Source organism: Somniosus microcephalus, chromosome 10 (genome assembly GCF_052327205.1).
Source record: "Somniosus microcephalus isolate GS21.2 chromosome 10, FLI_Smic_1.0, whole genome shotgun sequence".
In the NCBI taxonomy this organism is placed as follows: domain Eukaryota; kingdom Metazoa; phylum Chordata; class Chondrichthyes; order Squaliformes; family Somniosidae; genus Somniosus; species Somniosus microcephalus.
The window spans coordinates 52,166,851-52,180,450 of record NC_140996.1 but is presented as its reverse complement, the minus strand read 5'-3'; positions in this window follow the sequence as shown (position 1 = coordinate 52,180,450).

The window sequence follows — 13,600 nt, the reverse complement described above, 5'->3', positions numbered from 1 at the left end:
TGTGAAGGTGAGGGAAGGGTGGAAATTGGAAGCAATGTGAATGAAATTTTCTATTTCAGGGTGCGAGCAGGAAACGGCATCGATACAGTCATCAATGTACCAGAAATAGAGGTGATGGAGGGGAGTAGGACTGGAACAAATAATGTTCCACATATCCCACGAAAAGGCAGGCATAGCTAGGACACATGTGGGTTCCCATGGGAACACCTTTAATTTGGAGGAAGTGAGTGGAGTCAAAGAAGAAGTTGTTCAATGTGAGAACAAGTTCAGCCTGGTGGAGGAGGGTGGTGGTGGATGGGCACTGGTTGGGCCTCTGTAGAAGGAAGAAGTGGAATGCCCTCAGGTCATCCTGGTGGGGGATGGAGGTGTAGAGGTATTAGTTGTCCATAGTGAAAAGGAGATGGTTGGGGCCAGGAAACTGGAAACTGTTAAAGTGGCGGAGGGCATCGGAAGAGTCACGGATGTAGTTGGGAAGAGACTGGACAAGGGGAGATTAAATAGAGTTGAGATAGGAAGAGATAAGTTCCGCGGGGCAAGAACAGGCTGAAATGATGGGTCTACCAAGGCAGTCCTGTTTGTTGATCTTGGGAAGGAGGTAGAAGCGGGCTGTGCGGAGTTGGGGAACTATGAGGTTGGCGGCCGTGGAGGGAAGCTCGCCAGAGGAGATGAGGTCAGTGACAATCTTGAAAACGGTGGCTTAATGTTCGGTAGTGGGTCTTCGACCTGAAACATTAACTCTGTTTCTGTCTCTACAGATGCTGCCTGACCTGCTGAGTACTTCCAGCATTTTCTGTTTTTATTTCAGATTTCCAGCATCTGCAGTATTTTGCTTTTGTATTAGTAATCCAGAGGCCTGGACTACTAATCCAGAGAACATAGAGATGATATTAACCCTACTTGTTCAGCACAAACCTGGCGGGTGGGCAGTTAAAATCACCCTGGCTCTTACCTGCCCGAAAGCCGCCATGATCGCAACATCTGCAATTTTAACCTGCTCTCCTGAGCAGGCAGCAAGGACATGTGCCCGGAGCCAATAAGGCCCTTCTTTACATATGCATGTTTTGGCCCAATGACATCATTGAGACCCGACTGTAATTTTAACTCGGGCCTGAGCGGGGAATTCACCTGGAGTAAAAATTGGGGCAAATCACACAATTGCAATTTGAGTATTTTTCTTTTTGTCTGTTTTGGAGACTGGTTATTGAGCTTATACTTTTTACTTCCTCATTTCACACTTTAAAAAATGTTCTAATTTTACTCTACACAGCTTTCTCTGAGCAGTCCTTTTTACTTAAGTTTATTTTATCTCAGTCCCCATTTCACTGAAAGCAGCAGAACAGCAGTATAAGATTTCACAAATCTAAATCAATGACCAGGAGGAAAGCAGTAGCTTCTAATCTCAACCTCTGCAAAAAAAAAATTTCCAATTCAAAATGGACGGGAAAAGCAAATCAATACTTGACAAAATTAAGAGTTGTAAGAGTACAAATTACAGTTGGCACTTTTGTTGTATAAAAGCTTACTGGTCTTGTACCAAAGTAATAGTTTCCAACTCTGCTAACCTCTTTAAAATAAATGGGTTAACCTCTGCATTAAAATAGTGCAAGAGATACAAGAGAAGTATAGATATGTATGAGAACAGTGATGAACGCAGTTTATGTCCAAAGTATCAAGAATAGTCACTGAATGCAGTGTAGTTTCAGTTCCTGACGTAAAAGGTTGTATCTGTAGAGGATCATATATTTGAAAACCAGCAAAATATTTTGAGACAAATAAAAAGGGTTGCCCACCTCATGGCTAAAAATATAAAATTGAAGGTGTACTGCAGAGAGTATGAAAATAGGTCAGGATGCAATAAACTCTTTGATTCAATGGATTTGTGGAAGGGGCAGAAGGTTGAGAAGCTGACTATGGTATTCCTACAGACAGTAATACCTATCACACACGGCAAAAGTCTCTTATCAGTAGATATGGCCCATCAAGTGATAATGGCAGCTTAGCGTCAATCCAATTGCCACAAGTACTGTTCACAAATTTCTAAAATTCCCAGACAAAATCTCAATGCTCTAGAAAGTAAAGAAAAAGGAAAATCTCATAAATTCAAACCATTTTGGATTAGTCAGAATTAATATATAGCTCAGACCTTGAGCAGTATGTTTCCACAGTGGTGTGCAAAGGAACAATTTCTAGGTCACAAATCATTGATATCGACCATGTATGGCTGTCGAGATAGACAGAAGAGTAAATGTTAATGTTTATGTGGGGAAAATTGCTTTTTATTGAAAACATCTGAGATTTTTTTCATGGCTTAGTAATAAACTTGTAGGAAAACATTATTATGAATGATGCAAAACTTACAAGAAAAAATTCAAAAGTTACGGTGAAGTTATTCAACCATTCACATTTCACCAGCAATAATGACATTTGGACAATTGCTAAGCAGTGAGCAAGCCAATTAAATAGCCGAGGTTGAACTTAGTGAAGTTCCGCTAGGAGTGCAAGGCACGAGAGAGGATTGGAGAATCAGGCACAGAGGTCAGGAAATATAGTTTGTGCCAGTTTTGATTTTACAGGCATTAAAATGAATCAGCAGAAAATTGAGAACACTGTGAAAGGGACATACTGATCTCAGCACCTGATTGCCTTAACCATGCTCCTGCTGAGCAAAGCACTGTGCTGGAAGCCACCCCCACCCCCAAAATTTACCCTTGTAAGCGTTCTTACATTTGCAGATACAGCTGTGGAATGCATAACCAGGGGCAAAGACTGAGCTCTGATGAGAGTGGAGAAAAGCTCATTACATCAATAAGGTCCTGAAAAATTCTCGCTCAAGGAGTGATACAGGTCATGTTAACTTATTTAGGGAAGATAATCCAATAAGGAAGAGACAATGTGATGCTTAGGGGAAAGGCTGTTTTCAGCAGCCAAAAAGACATAGCAGAATGTTTGCTGCACGACTTGAAAAAAAGGCACCAAACTAAATAGTGAAGACTAATTTGACTTTGGAAGAATTTTAAATGGGCTGAAGATGTTTGACTAAAGAGGACGCTATTAGCAATAAGTAACAAGTCTTTGGTTACAAGTAGAGCTAGCAGGGTTATGCAAATTTTATTGCACCCAAAATGACATAGGAGAAAATGTGCTGCAAGGCGCTTTTACAGTTACTTTTGCACCCTGTTTGTCTTTATGTTTAAATTATACATTCTCTGTTTTTGAAAGACAGTGTATGAGAAGCTCGACACCATCCAGGACAAAGCAGCCCGCTTGATTGACACCCATCCACCACCTTAAACATTCACTCCCTCCACCACTGTGGCTGCAGTGTGTACCATCTACAAGATGCACTGCAGCAACTCGCCAAGGCTTCTTCGACATCACCTCCCAAACCTGCGACCTCTTCCACCTAGAAGGACAAGACAGCAAGCGCATGGGAACACCACCACCTGCAAGTTCCCCTCCAAGTTACACACCATCCTGCCTTGGAAGTATATCACTGATCCTTCATCATCGCTGGGTCAAAATCCTGGAACTCCCTCCCTAACAGCACCTTCACCACACGGATTGCAGTGGTTCAAGAAGGCAGCTCACCACCACCTTCTGAAGAGCAATTAGTAATGGACAATAAATACTTGCCTTGTCAGCGATGCCCACATGCTGTGAATGTATTAAAAAAAAGACAAGTGAGAGTCTTGATGGGCATGGTATGGGGATGCTGATGCTGAAAGAGAGTGCAATGCTCAAATAATATACTATTTTATTCACAACATCTACGATGGAAAAGATATGTTGCATTTACCTGTCCATGAAGATTGATTGTGCACATGTGTAGCATAAAACACTTAACAGCAAAGTAGCACTTTTATGGGTGACTGTCAAGCCAGACCATCACAGCAGTAACACACGGACAGCAAGCAAGTGTCAGCTGCACCGCTTGAAACAAGCAATGGCCCAGATATCCAGACAATGGGAGATTTGGGTGGTGAGGTTGAGGAGGAGTCACAGAATCCTAGGATTACATAGGATATGCGGCACAGAAAGAGGCCATTTGGCCCAACCAGTCCATGCCAGCGTTTATGCTCCACCCGTCTTTCCTCATCTAAAACTATCAGCATAACCCTCTATTCCCTTCTCCCACATATGCTTGTCTAGCCGCCCTTTAAATGCATCTGTACTTCAACCACTCCCTGAGGTAGCAAGTTTCACATTCTCACCACTCTTTGGGTAAAGAAGTTTCTTCTGAATTCCCTATTGGATTTCTTGGTGACTATTTTATATTGATGGCCTCTAGTTATGCTCTTCCCCACAAGTGGAAACATTCTCTCTGTATCCACGCTATCAAAATTTTTAAGACCTCTATTAAATCACCCCTCAGCCTTCTTTTTTCAAGAGAAAAAGGAACCAGTCTGTATACCCTTGCATTTCTGGTATCACACTTGTAAATCTTCTCTGCACCCTCTCCAGTGCCACTATATCCTTTTTATAACATGGCGACCAGAACTGTACGCAATACCCTAAGTGTGGTCTAACCAAGGTTCGATACAGGTTTAGCATAACTTCACTACTTTTCAATTCTATACCTCTAGAAATAAACCCTAGTGCTTGTTGTTTTTTATGGCCTTGCTAACCTATGTCACAACTTTTAGTGATTTGTGTATTTGTACGCCGAGATCCCTTTGTTCCTCTACCTACCTAGACTCACACCCTCCAAGTGACAAGTGACCTCCCTATTCTTCCTAGCAAAATGTAATACCTCTCATTTATCTGTGTTGAACTTAATTTGCCAATTATATGCCCATTCTGCAAGTTTATTAATGCCCTCCTGTAATTTGCTGCAGTCCTCCTCAGTATTGACTAACCCCCCCCAATTTGGTGTCATCCGCAAATTTAGAAATTGTGTTTTTGATTCCAAAGTCTAAATCATTAATATAAATTGTGAACAGCAGTGGTCCCAGCACTGATCCTTGTGGAACACCACTACCCACCTTCTGCCACTGTGAATAGCTACCCTTTACTCCTACTCTCTGCTTTCTGTCCTGAAGCCAGCCAGCAATCCATTCTGTTACTTGTCCCCTGACTCCGCATTCTCTGACCTTGTTCATCAGTCTATTATGTGAAGCAGTGGTTAGGAAGAGGAAGTGCAGATGGCTGAAGAAAATCACACTGATAAAGGACAGAAAGGCAGCATAGTGACAGGTTGTGCTGAGTTTCAGCAGGATACAGAGCTTAATTTGTTTGCTCTCAAGTGGAGAGTGGTACAATAGTAGGAACATCTTCAAGAGTTGCTTGACTCCTTCTGTAGAGACACCGGAGTAGATTTTCAATGACTCCCTGGGTGTAAACCGAACTTTGCGGATTGGCCGTCCATTATAGAAACTGCTCAATTTTCATTTTCATTGAAATCAATGGCAATGAAAATCAGGCGGTTTCTATAACCGGCGGCCGATTTGCAACGCTGAGTTTTATGCTCATGCGGCAAGTTGAAAACCTACCCCATTGTAACGTGTGTTTTGTGTGGGGGAAATCCAGCACATAGATGTGTTCTGCCATTAGCAACACTATAGACCGGAATGATTGTCTGCACTGCAGTCTGTCATTGATAACATTCGCCATGCCTGCAGCTGATGCTTCACCATTAAAATAATAAGCACAGTGGGATCACCTTTCACAAACATTCCCACTGATCTTTTCCAGGATTTAGGGTGGGTGTGAATTTGGGCTTGGTAGCGCCTGTTGGTTGGGTGCTATGAGGCCTCTTAAGGTTTCAAAATAGCGTCCGTGCCACGCGTACACACTTTTGATGCAAAGTGCGCTGGATGCTATATTGGCACAGCTAACATCCGCCAGAAGTATGCAGAGCAGGTAGATCATGATGTCAATCAGCATACATCCCTGATTTGATGCCAGCACTGCTATTTTGGAGCTCCATGCTCCAGACAACTCCCTCTCTTAACCTCGCAGAGCTGAACACGATGTTAAGCGCATGAAGGACACCTTCCAGCACTAATTTCTCACATTACAACAGCAACTCCACTTCAAAAATACTTCATTGGCTGTAAAGCGCTTTGAGAAGTCTGGTCGCCATGAAAGGCGCTATAGAAATGCAAGTCTTTCTTTCTTTCTAATTAAAGGGATCATCAACCACTTACAGATTAGCTGTGCATTCATTTCTTCTGGTTATTGCTACAAATCTACACATATTTGGAGCTTTTCATAGTTGTTTCAAGTTTCAAAAGTCTACAGGTGCTGAAGTATTTTTGCTGACTTCAAGACTTCTGAACAAATCAGTTGCTCTAGACATGGGTGCACTAGTAGGCCTTCCTCTTGGAATGGGAGAATGAACAGAGGCCACACAGAGCAGGACAAACTGTTGGAAGAGGAGGGTGGAGAAGGGCTCTAAGCAGGAGGCCATATCCACCCAGGGTTTTCAGAGAGCACATACCTGAACCTCAGCGACGACCAATGTTTGAGATGTCTGCGCTTCACTGAGGAGGTCATCAATGAAATCTGCCGCCTGCTGCAGCCACAACTGCAACCTCAGGGCAAGGCAAGGACCGTATTGCCAGTGACTGTAAAGGTGACCGTGACTATGAACATTGGTGTGTCTGGCTCCTTCCGGGCTACTACTGGAGATATTAGCAACATCTCGCAGTTTGCAGTGCATTGTTGCATAAGGGAGGTCATTGAGGCTCTCCATGTAAAAAGAGATAACCTCATTTCATTCCCTCTTGCCAGAGAGAAGCAAACGGAGTGAGCACGAGGGTTTGCAATGATTGCAGGGTTTCCCATGTTGCAGGGTGCCATTAACTGCATGCAGATTGCTTTGCCTGCATCTCATGTTAACACTGCCATGTAACTGAACTGAAAGGAATTCCAATCCCTCAACATGCAGCTGGTGTGTAACCATAGGCAGTGCATCATGCAGGTCAATGCCCGGTATCCTGGCAGCATTCATGATGCATTCATTCTGTGGCAGTCCACTGTGCCAGCTGTATTTCAACCACCACGGCAAACCAAAGGGTGGCTATTGGGTGACAAGAGCTATCTGCTGATGACATGGCTCATGACTTCAGTTCACAACCCATGCACACGTGCGCAGCATGCAAACAATGAGAGCCATGCTGCCACAATAAATCTGATAGATCAGACCATTGGCATCCTGAAGCAATGATTCTACTGCCTGGAGCACTCCGGAGGAGCCCTGCAGTACTCGGCTGAGCGGGTGGTATGCTGCAGGCGGCACAACCTTGCCATCATGAAGGAACAGCCATTGCCACCACCTATCATGTGAGAAGCTGAGGAGCAGGAGCAAGAGGAGAACAACGAGGAGGAGGCAGATGAGAAGGAAGTGGAAGTGAGGTAGCAACCTAGACAGCCCCTTTCTTCCTGAGCTGCATTTGAAGAACTAATTAATGTGCATACCAGTACCCTGAACCCTAATTTCCCCATTCACCAGCACTGTCACGCTCCTTACCTTGCCTCTGTCACATCGTCCTTTTGGCTACAATGCAAAAATAAAAGCCAACACAAAAGACACATTCCAATTCTGTTCAAAAATGCATCCATGCTGTAGGGGTTCGCAAAATCCCCTCAGCCCCCGAGGATCGGGAAATATTAATCCACATCGTGGACGAAGACTTTGTGTGATTTAAATTGTCTCTGGGCTGGACAATGTTTTAAAACGTGCCCAGAACCGCAAAAGGCTGCGTTAAGGAGCCCGTGAGCTAAGCAGCACTTGGACACTGGAATCAAACGACTTTACAAAAATCGCACACTTTAAGATAGTACATTTTATTAAAGAAAAGTATGTACTCTTGAGTTTTGAACCTCATGGAAACAGAATTTTCAGCAGGAAAAGGGACAGACAGGCCATTAGCATTTGAATGGAGGCCGAGCTGTCAATCACCCTGTGGAATTGGGTGGGCCAGGTAACCTACAAGCTGTTTGTTTACACTGGGGAGTAGCCCATTTGAATCTGCCAATCAAAGGCAATTCAGGGAGTTTCCCCGCCCTGCAGCAGATGATCAATTTGTTTACTGAAACTGCTACCTTGTTGACACAAAGGATTAAACCACTTAGGCTGCGGTTTCAGTGACCACAGACAATGTGTTTCTGTTTACACTCCTCCCAGGACATAGCAGTACAACTCCATTCAAACCCATCAGGATGAATGAAGACACATTCAAAACTGCAGCTATCACAGAAGAGACATTTGGACTGAGGAAGGGAACAGTTTAAATTTGAATGGGTTTGAATCACCCACTACTAGACAATGGGGACAGTTGGATCCCTTTTGTTTTAGCCCAGAAACTTCCAGATCTGGGCAGGAACATTTTGGCCCCAAAATTGGGGTATAAGAGATAGCTTCTCATGGGCATCTCTCTCTGTCTGGCTTAGCCTCCATGTGCCCTCTACAGTGTGGAGTCTGCCTGAAGAGGTAAAAACACCAGCAGTTTACTTTTAAAACACTGGGGTGTTTCTTTACTTCAGGACAGTGAAGATCTTGTGGGGCACGGAGCTGGCATTATAGTGGTGAGCATATATTTTTCTGATCTTCCACAAGGCAACTTAGGATAGGCATAGGGGTGCGGAGCAAAGTGGGATTTCATTAGAATTGTCATTTTAGTCATTTTCCCTCGTTGTGTCCGTTTTTCCCTCCCGTATTTAAGCAATTTTACCATGATTACATAGATCGTGTGGTGTAGTGTCTTAGTTTTAATAAAGTTTGACTTTCTTGCATTCAGACCATTTGTCCGTTTTAATATATCATTAATTATAAGTCCCTCCAGTCAGAACTGGAAGGAGGGGTTTAGCGATTCGAAACCGCTGATTGGAACTGGTCAAAGTGCAGTGGCAAAACGGCTGCCTGACCAGGTAAATTACCATAAACCAGGTAAAGGAAGGTAAATTACCGTAAATGATGTAAAAGATGCCCCCTACAAATTGGCGACCGCGGCAGGACTGGAGGCAGTTTTTGATATGATAAGTGATCTGGATCTGGAGAAAGCATCAGCTCTTGCTTTTCTTGCTTTTAGTCTGTGGGTAGCCCTGCAGAAGTTACCGGCAGCGTGTAAGCTGACTTATTATGGTATAGGTGGCTGGGTTAAGAAGGGTGAGATGAGGGTGCAGGAGGAGGTTCAAGTGGCCAAGAATCGGGAGTCAGAGTTTGGAAAATGCCAGGCGGAGGTAGAACACCTCAGAAGAGAGGTGAATGAGGCCAGAGATAGTGGGATGAGGGTGCGGGAAGAAAATGCATGCCTCACACTAGAGGTCACGAAATGCCAGGGAGAGATAGAGCGCCTTATGCAGGAAGTCGCACAGGCTAGGGACAGTGAGATGAGGCTACAGGAGGAAAACGCACACCTCACCAAAGAAGCTAGCGAGGGCAAAGGCCATGCGAGGCACAAGATAGAGTTCCTAAAGTGCCAATTTACAGATGCAAAGTGTAACAAGATGAGACTGCGGGAAGAGAATGCCCACCTCACCTCAGAAGTAACAGAGCAGGAGGAGAAGGTTAGAGAAGTAAAAGCAGCTTATAAGCTGGCCTGCGACCAAACGTTTGAGGAAGCAGATCATGGCCCCTGTAGGGCAGAGATAGAAAGCCTTAACATGGCTTTAAAAGGAGCAAAGGGGATGATTTGTCTGATCAGCCCGAAGGCAGGTCAGCCGGATTTTACTGGCAACCTAAGTAAAACAGCCCCACAGGCAACACCCAGGGAAAGGTTGGCTAGGGAATTAGAGATCCCAAGACCGCAGCACACAGCTCCGAGTTTTGAGGAGCTCTGGCAGCAAGAAGGGGTCGACAATGGGGTGGTAGGGGAACACCAGCTGGTCCCGCTAGGCAATGGAGGTACGGTCCGCCCATGAACGATAATGACCCAGGGGCTGTTCAGCATACCTATCTCGTACCCTATGATACCCACAGCTCAGAGGACTGGTTAAACATTTTCCCCTGCTCTCCGAAAAGGGAGACACCTCAGTGCACTTCCAAGGGATAGAACAGGCAGCCTGTGTTAACGGCTGTGATGATGAAGAGAAAGCCATAATGTTGCTTTTCTCTGTAGATAGTAATCTCTATCAGAACCTTTCAGATGAGGCTAAGAGAGGGCAGAAGGGTTTTGAGGACCGAAAGGAGGAAATACTGAAAGCCATGGGTGCAAACGACGGCAGTCCATTCGATTGCATAGGGAAAACACTGCAGAAGGGGAGACCCCACAGGCAGTTGCAGACAGGCTGTGGCCAGTCTACAACAGCACGTGTACAGGGGGACAAAATAGGGCACACCTGAACCCACAGCAGCGGACCCAATGGCTTTGTTGCCTGGTGTCCAATTGCCTGCCCCAGATAAAAGCAAAGGCTGATACTTGGTTTGACCACCGGGACCCCCTAGCAACCGAAGAGACTGTAACCCGGCAGCTCACGGTAGCATTTAGGAACGTTAGGAATAGTGGGAACCCCAGCAAAAGGCTAAAGTCCACAAGGTTAAACCTGGGGCTCAATACAAGAAAGAGTGGCGCCAGGAGGGGAGCCGTCCCTCCCAGAACAAGGTCACTTGTTACAGGTGCGGGGAGGAGGGCCACTGGCGCAGGGATTGTAAAAAGCCTGGGAGAGACGATAAAGCCAGGACCCCCGCAGCCCCAACTCAGAAGGCCGAGACAGAAACTCCTCCCGATACAGTCGAGTCCGTCATGGAGTCGATAAAATCTTTCCTCAGGGCCAATCAGGGAAAGGTAGCAGCTGTCAGTGGTGCTGCAGCCCCCTCACCCACCTCTGCCTCCCCACAATGACTGGAGCCCACGCAGCCTGTCCGTCTGTGTAATCTCCGGTACGATGAATGGAAGAGACCGCTCATACAGATGGAGGTAGAGAAGGTTACAGGGACTTATCTATTGGATACGGGGGCATTCTGCACCGTGATCCATACGGATAATCTCACCACCTCACCTCTGTCTGACGGGGTTCCCTATATACTATCGGGATTCACCGGTCAGGAGCAGGCGGGGGTATGCTCCAGACCCCTCTCAGTCCGCCTGGGCATGCTCCAAACTAAGTGGACGTGCATCCTGGCAAAGTGGAATAAGGAGGAAGGAAAGGGGATCCTAGGACACGACTTCCTGGTGGGCCACGGGATCCTCATGGATCTCCGCAACCATTGCCTTTGGGGGGCAAGCACAGACAGGGAAGAAGGTGTAGTGGTCATCCCGGCCAAGGAGGGTAAGGGGACCTTGTGTACTGTGAAGCCCAAAGAAGGTTACGACCTCGGGGTCATGGTAAATGGTGTCCCGGAGGCACTGCAGGCAGTCGTGCAGGCAAACCTCACAGCCTTTGCCACCCATAAACACGATTGCGGGAGGATCACAGGGTTTGAGGTTAAAATAAACGGGGACCCCATGGCCCGACCACAGAAGCAGTACAATTTCCCCAAGGAGGCAGAAACCGACATGAAGGCAGCCATCACCTCCTTAGTTAAACAGGGAGTGTTGAGGCCCATAGCCGTTCATGTTAACTCTCCACTTTGGCCGGTTAGGAAACCGGACAATTCATGGAGAGCCACGATGGACTATCGGGTGCTTAACAGCAATATCCCCGCATGTGCCCCCACAGTAGAAGCAGTGGCTAATCTTATTAGCAGTATTCTAGCAGCGCGAACACATTCACGGTGCTGGACATTTCGAATGGGTTCTGTTCCATCCGTTTAAAACGGGAAGACCAATATAAGTTTGCCTTCACCTTTAAGGGACAGCAGTATACCTGGACCTGTCTGCCACCGGGTTTCCACAACAGCCCCAGCATCTTCCACCAATGCATGAAGGATAGTTTAAAGGAGTTCAATCAGCCCACTCAGTTACTGCAGTATGTGGATGTCCTGCTCTTATTTACCAACTCGGCCGGGGAGCATGGCCCACTACTGGCTGAGCTGCTGGAGCTGCTGTAGAGAAAGGGGTTTAAAGTCAACCCAAAGAAGGCGCAGATCGGTCAGCAAGAGGTTAATTTCCTGGGTCTGACTGTCTGCACAGGAGAGAGGGCCATAGATAAGGCAAGGAGAGAAGCGGTCCAGGAGTTACCGATTCCTAATTCAGTAAGAGGGGTGAGGTCGTTCCTGGGATTGACGGGGTACTGCAGGGGTTTTATAGAGGACTATGCAGCCACAGCGGCCCCTCTGCTCCGTCTCCTACACAAGGGGGTGGAGTGGTCCTGGGATGAGGGATGCCAGGCGGCATTTGTTAAGTTAAAGGGAGACCTGCAGACCGCACCAGCGGAGTTCTTCTTGGAGGTAGCGGCCAACGGGGATACACTCAGTGCTGTTCTGCTCCAGGAGCGGCATGGCAGGCTAAGGCCCATGATCTACTCCTCCAGAGTCCTCACGGCTTTGGAGAGGAGCTACTCCAACTGTGAACGGCACCTTTTGGCCACACATTGGGCTGTGAAAAGATCTTTAATTTTCACAGGCACCTCTTCCATCACCCTCCTCACACACCACACACCCACTCAGATGCTTTTGGATGGGAGGATTAAAGATGGGACAGTCAGCAGCATCCGCATTGCACGCTGGACCCTTCTCCTCTCACAGATGGATCTGAAGGTAAAGGGCCTTTGCGAGCCAAAGCTTGCGGCCAATATGGTATACCCTGGGACAGCCCATCGATGTTCCATAGATGGGGTATGGGAATTGAACATAGGTTTACGGGCCGGGATACATCCCACGGGCCGCCAGATCTATGTAGACGGTTCCAGCATGGTATCCGCTGGAGTGCGACTCACGCGTTGCGGGATCTTTGACCCAATGGCAGACATTGCCTTGGCAATCAAGCTCCCTAACACCATGAGCGCCCAGCAGGCTGAACTCTCCGCGGTGATGTATGTGGTTACACACCCCGACATCTTCCCTACCCCGTATACGATTTGCTCTGACAGTATGTTCACTTGCAACTCGTGTACGGAGTACTTGACCATCTGGTCCCGTCGTGGGTATACCTCCGCCGACGGGAAGCCATTGACAGTAAAACCCCTGCTGGAGAAAATCCTGGCAGCTGTGGGGGAGGAAGGTTCAGTTTTCATGCATAAGGTGAAGGCCCATTCCTCCACAGAACCCCGCAGCCAGGGCAACCAGCTAGCTGATATGCTGGCCAAGGAGGGTGCACGGGCAGGCAGTTTCTGGGACCCATATGAGTCCGGGCCAGTGGCAGCGATAACAGGCAGGGATGGGACACAGGGAAATTCAGGAGTAGTGTTAGCCCCAGACTTCAAGACGGTCCAAGCCCAGGACCCAGTGCTGAAAGTTGTCATTAGCGCAGTCAGAACTGGAAGGAGGGGTTTAGCGATTCGAAACCGCTGATTGGAACTGGTCAAAGTGCAGTGGCAAAATGGCTGCCTGACCAGGAAAATTACCATAAACCAGGTAAAGGAAGGTAAATTACCGTAAACCCGGTAAAAGATGCCCCCTACAATGCCTTATTGCATACAAAAATAAACTAATCACTCTTGTGCATTCTCTTAATGCCTGTCTTCCATGTACCTTTGCCTCTCCTTGTGCTCCTATGAAGTGCTACCCCAGTGGCTGCAGCATGACTGGTGGAAGGATGCCGACTTTCAGTGCAGGAGA